The 12,389-nt window shown below is 48.4% G+C and overlaps 1 long non-coding RNA gene across 1 annotated transcript; it reads right to left on the bottom strand.

Moving 5' to 3' along the window:
• Positions 1-6,901: 6,901 nt before the first annotated feature.
• LOC103891044 (uncharacterized) lies at positions 6,902-11,871 on the bottom strand. The gene is made up of 3 exons (XR_655307.3): positions 11,402-11,871; positions 9,837-9,962; positions 6,902-7,274 (listed from the first exon to the last, which is right to left on the bottom strand). It is a non-coding gene; the product is annotated as an uncharacterized LOC103891044 (long non-coding RNA).
• Between the last annotated feature and the right edge of the window lie 518 nt (positions 11,872-12,389).

Consider the following 12,389-nt stretch of genomic DNA (forward strand, 5'->3'; position numbering starts at 1 on the left):
TAGGAATTGTTATAAGCCTCCAAAAGAAAATTAGTAGAGAGAGTCTCTGTTCTCCAAGATATTAAAATTAGTAGAGAGATTCTCTGTTCTCCAGGACATTAAAATTAATAGAGACAGTCTCTGTTCTCCAGGATATTGAAATTAGTAGAGAGAGTCTCTGTTCACCAGGATATTAAAATTAGTAGAGAGAGTCTCTAATCTCCAGGATATTAAAATTAGTAGAGACAGTCTCTTTTCTCCAGGATATTAAGTTAGCAGAGAGAGTCTCTGTTCTCCAGGACGTCATCCCGCAAGTCCTGCCACTGAGGCCACTCTACTCTCTAGCCTTCACCTCCTCATCTGTGGGAGATGCCAAGAGTTCAGATCTTCTTACCCTCAGTTGCTGTTCTCCAAGCACCCACAATTGGCCAAACTGGAAGAGAAAGTTGGGTCCAGCCTTGTGTAATTTCCTTCTCTCTGGCTTTTCCAGTTATGGTTACTCTGGTTGTTCTCCAGAATCTTCCAACAGCTCTTTAGAAAATGTTGTACATATATAGACACAGGGAGAGGAACAACACACACTGGGGCCTGTTGGGGAGTATGGAAGGAGGGAGAGCATCAGGAAAAACAGCTAACACATGCTGGGCTTAATACCTAGGTGATGGGTTGATGGGTCCAGCAAATCACCATGGCACACATTTACCTACACAACAAACCTGCATGTCCTGTGCATGTACTCCAGACCTTAAAATAAAATAAATACATAAAGTAAAATAAAATAAATAAAATGTTGTTCATGTTTAGAGTCATTCCCAGCAGGAACTACTTCATCATCATCACATGGATAAACACTATAACCACATTCTGATTCTGATCCACTCAGTATTTGAACAAAATATGTCGATATTTACACACACACAAGAATGAATAATAAGAGGGTAATTGATTTGCAGTCTTTTCTAGTTACGGCAGTAGGTAACATGAACTGATCAAGAGAGGAACTTTACCTGTATAATTAAGCATGTATTTTCATCAAGTTTTGCTTTTATATTTAATACTCTTAAAATATGTAACTTTTATGTTGTTTTAACAAGTTAAGCATTAAAACAATAGTCATAACACAATCAGAAACTTTAAAAATATGCAGTCTTAATGACATCATTTTAAGTTATATTTCTCAATTACATATTTGTGTTGAAGAGAAGTATGATAGAGTGATCCCTCAAATGTTTTTATTCTAAAATGTATTATGTAAGGTTAAAAATAATAATTAGAAAAATAGAAGGGACTTGCAAATTCAAGAAACATGTAATAATTTAACATTTTGACTGTTAAAAAGCTTTTCCTGGTATTTTTTCATGTGGATGATTCTGGTGTAAAGCAGACGTGGTATTTCAATGCCCCTGTATGTATTTGAAACTGGTGTGACAATTTTACTTGACATGTCAATGATATTGTTTGCAGCTATTTAAACTTTGGAGAAAAATTTAGATACCTACCTACAAATGTGCAGTCTTTTACATTCATGAGCAAAGAGCTTGAAGACTGCTTCCTTCGATCATCCCTTCCCTAGCATCGCTCCCTTCAATCATCCCTCTCCCTAGCAATGGTGTGATTGAAAACAGTTTCCTTCTTTTTTCTTGGGTCCATTGCCTTTGAAGAAATTCATTTTGGAAAGCACTCAATCCTGTTCTAGTTTACACAGATCACGTTCCAGGTGTTAGGCATACCCGCCATCCTCATGGCTTTGTGCACAGCCATGTGGCTGTTGTTGGTTTTTGTCTTTCTTAAGTTTAAGTAATTATTTTGCTAGAACACTTCCTTAAGCAGTCTGTCCAGAGAAGATCACCTGGTCGAATATGTTTTATTGTGTTCCTTCAACATCTTGAATTATTCCTGTGCGTTTTAGTAATAGTGGTGGCACGTCTGAAGATTGCTTATATGTGTCCCGTTCTTTATGTGTCCGTATTTGAATACTGGATCTAAGAAAATGTAATTATAAAAATAGGTTTTCTGTAATTTAAAAAAATCTCAGAATACTGACACAGATACAAATCTAGCACAAGAATGAGGACTTCATTTCTGACCAGAACACAATGCATTATTTTATTCATAAAAATATTAAATTATTTTCAGAATTAACATGTGAATAAACTCATAAATTTCAGTAAACTCAATTGTTTTTTCCCCCAAAGTGCTTTACTGAGGTGTAGTTGACATATAAAACCCGCATATTCAATGTATACAACTTGATGGGTTTGGAAATAAGTAGGCAGCTTTGAAGCCATCACTACAATCAATGCCCTAAGCCTTTCTATTACTTCCAAAAGTCTCTTCCCACTCTATGATGATGATGATGATGATGATGATGATGATGATGTTTGCAATAAGCACACTTAACTGTATGCTGTGTGCTGAACTGTAGAGTTCTAGGGCTTGTTCATCTTTCATTAACACCTCCCTGTTTCCCTTTCCTCCCAGCCCCTGGCAACCGCCCTTCTACTTTCTGCTTCTGTAAGTTTCATTGTTTTAAATTCATTACATACATGGTATCTATCAAGCAGTATTTGTCCTTCTGTGTCTGACCTATTTCACTCAGTATAACATCCTCAGAGTTTATCCACGTGGTTGCAAATGGCAGGATTTCCTTCATTTTAAAGGCTGAATAATATTCCATTCTACATACACACCACATTGTCTTTACCATACATTCATCAATGGACATTGAAGTTGCATCAATGCCTTGGTTATTGTGAATAATGCTGTAACAAGCAAGGGAGTGCAGCTCCCCTTTGAGATCTTCGCGCCAGTGCCTTTGGATATATGCTCAGAAGTGAGATTGCTGGATCCTTGGAGAGTTCTATTCTTAATGTTTTGAGGCACCTCCACTGTTTCCCAGAGCAGCTCCAGCACTTTGTATTCCCACCAACAGTGCACAAGGGTCCAATTGCTCCACATCATCAACCCACACTTGTTGTCTTCTAGTTTTGTGGGGTTTTTTTAGCCATCCTTACAGGTGTGGTGATATCTCATTGTGACTTCGATTTAAATTTCCCTGATTATTAATAATGTTGAGTGTCTTTTCACATGCTTGTTGTCCATTTAAATGTCATCTTTAGAGATATGTATGTTTCAAGCCCTTTGGCCATTTTAATTTTTTTTTTTTTTTGCTGTGCTTTTATTTTCCTTTTTGCTATTGAGTTGTGGAAGTCCTAGATGCCACCACAATGTGAAAAATTGCAGCTGTGTATAGAGCCCAGTGGTATTCTAAGAATCACTTACAAGTCAAAGTCAACATGGTAAATACCTTGTTCTTTTACCTATCGGGAAACATCATCTTCAAACACGAAGTTTAACGGAATTTGTATGGATGTATAAACAACAAAGAAAGCCATTAAAGCCTATAATTGAGTGTTGTACCATGATGATCAGAGATTACACTTTCAGCAAAACTTTTTGGTTTACCATGCTTTCTATAAAAGGGAAGGCCTAAAATATGCTCCGAATGCATCCCCCGTGTCTGAAACGGTGCTTGCATCCTCATGGGAACAGTCTGACTGTTGAAACAGTAGGCTCACTGTGGTATATTTTACCTTGCGGGAAAGTCATGAGAAAACACACCCTGCTGGTTTGGAGGTTGCTGAAGAAACAGGCCACTGCAAGGGGATTGCATTACTGCGGCAAAAAGCTGTTCTTCAAGACTTCCAAATTGGTAGTTGATACATTGTGGATGCTGGGGAGATTTCAGTACTCTACCAGCTTTCTCGAAAATATATTTTTAATATAAAAGGGTGTTGACATTAAAAATGCGTGCTAAGCAAGAGCAGAAGCGCTCCTCTGTACGCTCACCGCTCGCTCTCAGCGCCGTCCAGCTGGTGCCTTGACTCTCACTCTCCCGGCATGATGAAGTTAAATGCCAAGAGAGTTAACTGAAGCATTTTTAAAGGAGCCAACTTCGTATGGAAACCTCTCTATAATAGGGAATAACTAGTACAATTAATTCATGTAGGCCCCTGTTATAGCGCCCTCAAACTATCATGCCTCCCTCATCCGTGAGGGAATTCATGCACTGGATATTTACTGAACACCTACTACGTGCCAGGCATTATGGTAGGTTTGGGGAACATGACAATGGAAAAGAAAAAAGGAAAAAAAACCCTGCCATTATAGGGACTGATATTTTAATGAACCAAAAAGGGAAAGATGACAAAAAAACAGATATAAAGGCCATAAATGACCCAGTTCATTAGAGAATGGTGAGAGATGCATCAGCGAAGAGAAAAATTGAGCAAGACCAGCGGTCCAGTGTGCAGGGTGAGCAGGGCCAGCGGTGCCTTTACCATGAGCTACGTTGTTGGGAGGTGGTTTTTTATAAGCCAAGGAACAGATGGGGAAATGAGGCAGGTGGTGATCCCAGGGGACAGAGTTCCAGGAAGAGAGGAAAGCAGTGCCGAGGCCTCCAGGCAGGAACACCCACGAGTGTGTTCAAGGGGGAGCGAGGAGCCAGGGTGGCACAGCCTTCCTGATGGAAGGAACTCCCCATGGAGAGGAAGGAGAGGAAGAGGACAGCCATGGGCGAGCCACTGCACTCACCCAGGTGGGCAGCAATGGCGGCTCCACCAGGGCGTCACCAAGGAGGGAAGGAGGTGTATCTGGACATGCACTGGGAGGGTAATCGGACGGACTGGATGTGATGTGTAAGATAAGGGAGAAGCCAGGGGTCCTTCAAGGTTTTCAGCCTAAGCAACAGGAAGGACGGCGTTGCCCTCACCTGAGGTGAGGTGGCTGCAGGTGAGGACGGATTGGAAAGGGAGATCAAGAGCTCAGTTTGGACATTTTGAATTATCCACGTCTATTGAGAGGAGAGGTTCGGTGGACAGACCCTATGTGTGTTTTGGGGTCAGGGAGTGGTCTGACCTGAGGTATGAATTTTGGAGTCAGTGGCATGAGGATGGTGTTTAAAGCCGTGTGGACAGAGAAGAAGAGTGAATCCAGGAATGAGTCTGTGGTTTCTTCGATATTCAGAAGCTGGGAACAGAGGGATTAGCAGAGGCAGCTGAGAACCAAAGAGCGGGACCCTAGAGACCAAGCGAAGAGCAAGGTGTGAGCTGAAGACGCTGTCAGAGTTTCCCTGTGTGCTGACAGGCCTGTGGAAGGGGACCGAGAGGCACTGCCGGGATCACCCAAGTGCTACCCCCACAGACACAGAGTGGTGTGGACTAAACAGTGGGGTGACGGCTGATGGGAGTGGGTGCAGAGCAATGGGGACGTAGCTTACTAACAGCGTGGGTTGGGAGAATCTGTTTTGTTTTGTTTTAAGATGGATGAAATCACATGTCTATCTGCTGTTGGGAATGATCTGGCATCTGTGGTTCATTTTCCTTTGCTGGTAACAGGCTCCCAGGATGCTATACACACACCCCTCCCTCGTGCATTTCAGAGGCTCCTCACCAGGCTTGTGATTCACATCCTTGAAGCAGGAAAGGCATGGTCGTTTGATGCAATCAGCCACATAGTGCTATCTGGGAGTGACAGCCGGCATCCAAGACAGTCTTCCCAGGTCCTGGCCTGCTGTGGCTCTCCCTGCTCTAGCCTGCCTGCCTCATGCTGGGGTCTGTGTGCTGAGACCAGGCCACAAGTGACCGCAGCTTCCTGCCAGGCAAATCCTTGCCTTCCTGGATCACTCACTTGGGAAGGTGAGGTTTCTGATGGCCGCAGGAGTGTGCTTGGAATCCTCACCTCCAGTCCCATCCAGTCTTCAGATAACTGCAGACCCAAGGGACCCCCTGAGCCTCAGCCAGCTAGTCAGCCAGCTAGGCTGCTTCTCAACTTCTGAGCCCAGAAACTGTGTGAGATGAGAAAGGGTTGTTTAATCTGCTAAAGTTGGAGGTGAATGGTTATGCTGCAATAAATAACCAATTTTCAGGGACAGACAGGCTTGGTAGAGTGGAGATCTTGTCAACCTGAAGCACATGTTTTCTTTGAGGCTTAGTTTCTACCAAGAAAAAACAGAGATGGAAGATTCTAGACCACTCAGTGCCAACTTTTTTGTGTATTTTATTTCTGTGTCCTTGCAGAGGTCACTTAGGCAAAAGCATTGGTCTCCTGGCTGTTTACACACATACAACAGCATGTTTATCACACACTTGGTTACTCTCTGCAATGCTCCCCGTGGCTGGCACTATTCACCGTTTACATCCTCACCACCCCATCAGGAAGACACGTAGGTTTAATCCCTACAGTCAGAGATTTCTGCAACGCCAGGGCATGAGCTTCTTATGTCGTCTTTGAAGGAGCACAGATGATTTAAAAGAAAATAACACTAATAGCCAGCAACCGGGGACCCCTTTCTGCCTTATGGAAGCTTCCCCCACAGAGAATCCCATTTAATATTCATAGGAAGCCAATAAGGCCTCCGACCCCCACTGGCCTGACAAGGACGAAGAGGCCCCGGAGGGCATGGAGCCCACCTGGAGTCACAAAGCTGGGACAACAGGCTGATCCCAGTTGCAAAGCTGGGACAACAGGCTGTACCCTTTTACGGGAGGGTCACTGCCATGCAGGAGAGGGGAGCAGTGTGGGTTGTGTGAGATTTCCTAAAGGTGCCTCTCGCCATGGCCCTGCCAGCACCTTTGGTTGGTGGTTCAATCATCACCATGGAATGGCTCCAAGTCTGAAGGGCTTTTTGAGCCTTTTCCCTGCTTTTCTTGCAGTGAGAACTCTGAACGAGGGGCAGAGGAGAAGCAGATGCCAGATCCCTGAGAAGCACTCCAAGCCCTCTGGCAATGGAGTTCTGAGAAGAAAGAACGGGGCGCAGTTTCCAGGTTCTGCCTGCCCCTCCTACCCCAGCCCTTCCCTCCCGCCCTGAACCCCCCACAGGAAAGGCTGTTAAGCCCATCATCCCTGTCTGAGGTAGACCAGGCAGAAAACACGCAGGTTTTGTTGCGAAGTGGAATGTGCCAGTGTGCTGTCTGCTCAACCAGTGTCTTCTGCTTTGATTTCATTTTTATTTTTTTAAGAAGAAAATAAAAATCTCAAAGACTAAGTTCTCATACTGTAATTCCTGGAAATCATTCTGGAGTCAAATACTTTTGTCTGTTAAGAAAAAAAATAAAATGTAGAGATTTCCTGCAGCTCCGGGAGTGTCGCCAGCAGACAGGGGTTTCAGGCTCCCCCTGCCAGAACTTCTGAGCAACGTGGCAGCTGCCGGGACAGGGCCTCTGAGTGCAGAGAGCAGGCGTTGCCAGGAGCAGACTCAGACAGTGGAGGCCCCTCGCTGACCCTCTCCGGGGCTGCTGCAAAGGAAGAAGAAAAGCATAGGCATCAGCTTCAACAATGCAAAACAAAGTAAGCTTGAATTCAGATGGGGGCAGTTAAAATCGCAGCCTAGAAGTCTGAGTGTGGTTTGTAACACTCCAAACCCCGTGTCAGCCTTCAGTGATTGTTCTGCTGACCATCTTGCTACAGGGTGGCTTGGGTTTTTCCTTGTGGCAACTCCCCAGGGTGACAGATTATTCGGCAATGTCACCATTTTGCAGATGTATTTGGGGATTTCCAGCCATAAGCCATGGATGATATTGGGGATCCTTTATTCCTGGTGGGTGCTCATAAGAGTTTCCAAATTATACCCAAAAGGGCACGGGAACCCCTGAACTTTCCAGGCTGTCTTGGCACACGGCTCACTAGAACTGTTAAAGCCGTCAAAGTATCTCTGACACGTCCTTAGCCGGTGTTTGAAAACCTGCAGAGATGGGAGACTCCCCTCTACCAGGGACAGTGCATTCCGTCCACTGGGAGTGACACACGGCCAATCCAGGCTTCAAAGAGAGGTTCACCATATTCCAATAGTGACTCCTGGAGATTTAGGGTTGGATCACCTTACCAGAGCTTGGAAGCTGCTTAGAAGTTAACATTAATTTTATTTTTCTTTAAAATGAAAGTCCAGCAGGAGGGCCAGGATTTGGGCACCTCAGTCATTCACAAAAGGGATGACGTTGATTAGCCATGCTCCACATCCCCAGAGTTAAATGTAGGAATAGTTCTGACGCCTGACTCAAGAATGTGTTCTCTTGCATGATATTAAGGCAGATCCACAGATCCACGTAGATTAATCCCCTTCCCTAGTAGCAGGGGCCCGATGAGGTAGCTGATGAGGAATAGCCCCCGAGACGAGGCCCAGCGTGGGGCCACAGCCTTGGGATCTGGACGACACCCCAGCGGTTCTGTGCCACCAGCAGGCACTGCCGCATCTCCGGGCTGGAGCCCTGACTGTCAGCAGATGAGGCCACGGGTTGGGGTGTCTCTCCCACCAGAACGGCTTCGTGGGGTGCTCACTATCCCCTGGTCACGCTTCGGCACAGGCTGGCACCGGCTCCCTGAGGGGCCATTGATTGGTTTTACACAAGTCTGTGAAGCCTCCCACAACGCACGATGTCATTAGCATCCAGTTGCTCTAGTTGCCTCCAGTTGCACTTGGCCAAGGCGGCTTTTGTAAGAACATGACAGGACCAAGTCACCCCCACGGCATCATTTCCACGGGAGAACACATCCCAGCGAGACTCCAGGGAAAGGGTAGTTTTGTGAAGAATATGCTTGTGTTCTTGGACACAGCCCAGCAAGTCCCTGACTTTACAAAATGTGTAAGAAACAGGAATGTAACATTGACTAAACATGCCTGCCAAGATGGACTTTCCTTGTGGTGAGACCCTTCCTTCTCCTCCCTGCCTGGGTGCTAGCAGGGTAGGACCCCAGCATCAGAGCTCACACGTCATGATGGGAGGAACTGAGACTGGGCAGCCATTCGGAAGGCCGGGCAAAGAAAAGTGTAAAGAGACATTGGTCTCATGCTGCAAAATGAGTTACAAACAGTGAATCCTCAGCAATACTCTCTCCCCAGGGACTGGAATTTGGACCTGCTGCTGCGGCGGGCAGCTTTGACCCAATGAGGACCATGCCCGCAAGGATGTCGGAGCAGCAGGGACCTGGGTGGAGTGACCTGGTGGAACGGAGACGCCTGCCGGCACAGCAGCCACAGCAGCAGCTGCCCTTCATGGGACGGCAACATGGCAAGAATTCCCCAAGGGTTCCGGGGGAGCCTGTGTTGCTGGATCCTTTGCCACACCAACAAACCGGGCCCAGAGGAGCAGGAATTGGCCAAGTTCCAGGCCCTGCACCTGACGGGGGCTTCTTCAGCCTCTCGTGTGATCCTTACAGCAGGCTAACGTGCAGGCCCTTCTGTTTTTCCAGATTTTACTGTTGAGCGGGAAAGCCATGTTTTCAAATGTCACAGTAGAAGAGGCAGGACGCGAATCCAGCCCTGGCTGGTGCTGAAGCTGGTGCAGGTGCATCTGCAGGGAGCTGCCTCCAAGGGCAGAAGGGGGGACTGCTGTGTTTCATGCAGGGAAGCCCCCCTGGATGCTCACACCACCCAGGTCGTACGGCTTAGAGGACATCCCTTTCTTCAAACCCAGGTCATCTGAACAGTGTGGCCTGAATCCCAGGTTGGGAGTGAGTAATTCATCATCCAAACTGATTAGAGAATCTGAGTGAGGGACCTTCAAGTCAGGGATAGAGGAGAAGAAAGGGCTTTGTCTTCTGGAGCTGCCATAACAAAATGCCGAAGACTGGGCGGCTTCAACCACACAAGGGCCTTTCGACACAGCCCTGGCAACTGGAAGCTGGGGGTCGAGTTGTGGGCAGGGCTGGTTCCTGGGGAAGGATCTCCTCCCGGCTGCAGATGGTCGCCCCTGGCTGCATGCCCGCCTGGCTTTCCTTGGTGCTCACTCACCCCAGTGCCTCTTCTGCTTCTTAGAAGGACCCCCAGCAGATGAGGGCCCCAGCCTGGTGACCTCACTTACCTTCCATCATGTGCTGAAGGTCCTTCTGCAAATGCAGTCAACGTAGGGCCCAGGGCGGATGCAACTGAGTTCGTAGCAGACATTATCTTCGGGATCCCCTGTCTTCCCCCGACCCCGTGAGGCTCACTGTGAGGGGGAGGGAGTTCCATTTCTGCCAAAGCCATAAACTGGAGATCCTAAGAACTCGTGGGACCACTCAGTGCTGACTTGTGTAATCTCCTGGTGGCTTCCCTGTCTGCACCATCTCTCTTGAAGCCTGGCCTCAGGCTCTCAGCCTCGCACCCTGTCCTCCAGCCTCCTCGGCCCCACTGCAGGGCTGCCTCATCCTCAGCACAGCCCCCATCAGCTCAGCCTCTGCACCCATGCTTTGGCGACCTCCTCCTGTCCTCCTCACTCACCCTCTGGGAAAGGAGTTCCTACAGTCTGCTGGCCCTGTTGCCAGCTCTAACTCATTGATCCTATCACTGTTTTGGGGTCAGTCTCCCATCCTCCAGGTGTCCAAACTCCCCACCTTACATATTTGAATTCCATGACAAATCATTTTTAACACCGCCTTGCCTGCAATCTCACCATTTTTGGATTTCTGTTTATTGAACTTGCTTGGTTAAATCTTATTCTCTTCCATCTCTGTGTGCAATTACACAATGGGTCATCACTGGTAAAAATCTCAAAACCACCCATAGAGACAGTCCAGCAGGCCGCATGGTGCCACCAGCCAGCCTCATGGGCCTCACCCTCACGGTCTCCTACCCATCTCCCGGCTGACACTGGTGCCTTCTCCCTCTCCTCAACCCGCACCAGCTTGGGCCTCACCCTCACGCTGAGCGCCAGCCTTGCTCTCTCCTGGTACCTGGCAAGGTGGGGGTGATCTAGAGGAAGTCTCGGTCTCCTTCCCCTGCCCTGTCCACGGGTGTCCCGGCCCCTGTATCCAGGGCCCTGCCCTCCACGCTGGGGACCACGATGCACATCCCGGCCCCACAGAGCCAATCCGTGGCCTGGCCTGCCCGCCCCACGTGCAGCTTTCTGCCAGCACAGCTCTGCTCACCCTCAACTTCACTGTTTTTCTCCAGAATTTTTCCCATCAGCAAACACACATGCTGTTATTTGTCCCATTTTAAAACACAATCAAAACAAAACAGAGTATTTTGGACTGCACTTTCTGCCAGCCACCATCCTCGAGCTCCTGGCCTGTGCAGCTGACCCCACGGCCAGGTCCTCCTTCACGTTCTCGCCACCCCAAATGCGGGCACCGTGGCGCCAAACCTGCTCTTCCCACTGTTGTCAATAACCCCAGCCTGACCGAATCCAGTGATTCATTTCTGTCTTAATCTCTCCTGGCCTTTCGGCAGCGTTTAATGTGTGCGACCCCTCCCTTCTCCTGTCTTCAGCCTTCCTCGGGATCCACGCTCCCATCTCCTTGGGATCCCTCTCTCCCATCTCCCCCTTGGGAGCGTCTCCAGCCCTGCACCTGCCCTCTCTATTCTCAGGGCATCCCCGCCGCAGGCATCACCCTCTGACCTGTGGTGCCGTCCGCCCCCTCACTCACCGTATCTACGCTCTATTACCTGCCTTGGCTCGTACGATATCAGCTTTGCAAGGGGTTCTTCCAAGGTCTTATTTTCAATCAATCAATGCTGAGGATGTGGAGCAATGCGTGTACCAGAGGGGGCTGGGCACAGGCAGGCTTGTTGTTGGATGGAGGAGAGGCAGCGTCCCCTGCATGCCTGGGTGGTCCCCATCTCCAGGCCCGGTGATAAGCACTTCTCATCTTCCCATCCTCTGACGGAGCCGGCCCCACCCACCACGTGGACGCGGGTGTTGTCTGTGGACCAAGGTGAGTGTCTTGCTGGTTTTTCTTATTGTTTGGCACCAGCAATACATAGACCCGTAGACCTTGTTGTTCTCCTCTGCCCGGAGGGGCTGGGGCTGTGGCTGGGGCACCGCCCTGGTGAGGCCCTGTCCCAGGCCATGCAGTTCCCAGGCTCCTTTCTGGGAGGGGTTGGTTCTCACAAAGGGGGAAAATCATGAAATGGCAAACCTGAGTCACGGCAGCACAGACGACAGCCCCTGAAGGCATAAGCAGGAAGGGCATAATGCTTTCCAAAAGAGAAAACTACATGGATTTTACTGACTCATCACTGAGTTCTGAGATCACTGACACATGCACATGCTTCCATGCTGTTGTGAGTCACGGACAAAAATGGAAGAACAAAATGACCAAGTGGCAGGGTCTGTAAGAGTCTCTCACTGTAGGGACGGGCTGCCCTGAGGAGACACTGCCCAGGCCTGGGTGCCCCGGGCCAAAGTCCTGACCCTCGCAGGGCTGTGTCCTGTGGATGACATGTGGCACTGGACTGCTCACTGACAGGAACTATGCACTGAGAGGTGGGAACTGCTGGCCAGCGGGTGGGAACTGTGCACTGAGAGGTGGGAACTGGGCTGAGTGCTCAGTTTTCCTGTTCTGCTGATATCTTCAGAGGCATCAGGATGGGGCTGCCTTTGGGGAAGCTGCATTTGCCCAGCCAAGGACACTGCCTCCAGAAACAGAAGTGG

The sequence above is a fragment of the Pongo abelii genome, chromosome 5 (assembly GCF_028885655.2).
Source record: "Pongo abelii isolate AG06213 chromosome 5, NHGRI_mPonAbe1-v2.0_pri, whole genome shotgun sequence".
NCBI classification, from domain to species: Eukaryota; Metazoa; Chordata; class Mammalia; order Primates; family Hominidae; genus Pongo; species Pongo abelii.